The sequence below is a fragment of the Solanum tuberosum genome, unplaced genomic scaffold, assembly GCF_000226075.1.
Source record: "Solanum tuberosum cultivar DM 1-3 516 R44 unplaced genomic scaffold, SolTub_3.0 scf00011, whole genome shotgun sequence".
NCBI lineage: Eukaryota > Viridiplantae > Streptophyta > Magnoliopsida > Solanales > Solanaceae > Solanum > Solanum tuberosum.
Genome location: NW_006238938.1, coordinates 1011911 through 1013309, shown reverse-complemented (window position 1 = coordinate 1013309; position 1399 = coordinate 1011911). Strand labels below are relative to the sequence as shown.

At 30.1% G+C, this 1399-nt stretch overlaps 1 long non-coding RNA gene across 1 annotated transcript; it reads right to left on the bottom strand.

Annotated features, from left to right (window-relative positions):
• Positions 1–350: 350 nt before the first annotated feature.
• On the bottom strand, positions 351–978 carry LOC107062648 (uncharacterized). Its single transcript, XR_001474772.1, has 2 exons — positions 883–978; positions 351–788 (listed from the first exon to the last, which is right to left on the bottom strand). It is a non-coding gene; the product is annotated as an uncharacterized lncRNA (long non-coding RNA).
• Positions 979–1399: the final 421 nt, after the last annotated feature.

Sequence of the window (1399 nt, the reverse complement as noted above, 5' to 3'; positions counted from 1 at the left end):
GTAAATTGAGACATAGATAGCAATATATAGTATTATCAATCGACTTCTATCAAATATTTTTTGTTACTTTTTATTAGATCAAAAATAAATAAATATTTGTGGGTTCTTATAATTTGAAGCCAAAACTTAATCAAACAACAAAAAAAGGTATGAAGAAATCCAGCAAGAACCTGTACATATCTTATCTTGTTGGCCTACTCTGATTTGAAGACCCCCAATAATAATTGATCAATCAGGCATGATTCATTTCTAACAATGATGTTGTCAAAAACGCCTTCGAAATCCATTATAATTACTATGTGTTTGGTGGGAATTGTTTTTTTAAGTCTGATATTATTAGAATAATATTATAACAAATAAAATAATGTAATATTAAGGGAAAAGGGTTCAAAACACACTCAAACTATGGGCGAAATTGATGTTACATATATGAACTTTGCGGGGGTCCTATGATCCCCCAGACTTACTTTTAGTATATTTTTATGGGTATTATTTGCTTAGTCAGACTAGAAAGTCACTCAAACTTAAACACTTACCTACACGCACGTTCACAAAATAGCCTAGTCAAGAAAAATGTTAGAAAAGGGGGAAAATAGGTCAGCTACCTTACATCTTCTCTTTCTCACAAGAAGTTAAATCACACAAATCTTTCACTTTGAACCAACTGATTCAAAGTTGTTGCTTGCATTTTGTTGGGTGTGTATTTCAGATTTTCGGATTCAACCTTTCCATCAATTGACGATTTCATTGTCTATACAAATTCAATTTTACCTCTTCCATAGCCAACCCTAATTTTATACAGAAAAATCGGACAAGATATTAGAAGCCCTAAACACGAATATAGACAAAAAAAAAAATTAAAAAATAATAATCAAAGCTTACCTCTTCAATCCTCTTCAAAGATTTTGAGCTTTCAAAGTGGGCAATGTGTCTTTAATGGAGGTTTTAGTGAAGAACAACGGCTACATTGGAATATTTAATTAAAAAAATAAAAAAAAGTCATAAGTTGATTGCTACGTGGCAAATAAATATAGGTTACAGTAATTTTAAGTCCATCCTCATGCGCCTCTTATACGTTCATCTACTTGCTGGTCTGACTAAGCAAATAATACCCATAAAAATATACTAAAAGTAAGTATGGGGGGTTCATAGAACCCCCGCAAAGTTCATATGTGTAACAACAATTTCGCCCATAGTTTGGATGTGTTTTGACCCTTTTCCCTAATATTAAGTTAATATGATCATATGAATTGTAATATTGTATTATGATAACTATTTTTAAAAAAAAGTTAACAAGTGAATAACAAATTTTATAAATTATTTTTATTTTTAAAAAAAATTATGACATTTAAAAATATTCGCGCAACGCGTGGATACGAATACTAGTTATATTTTAAAG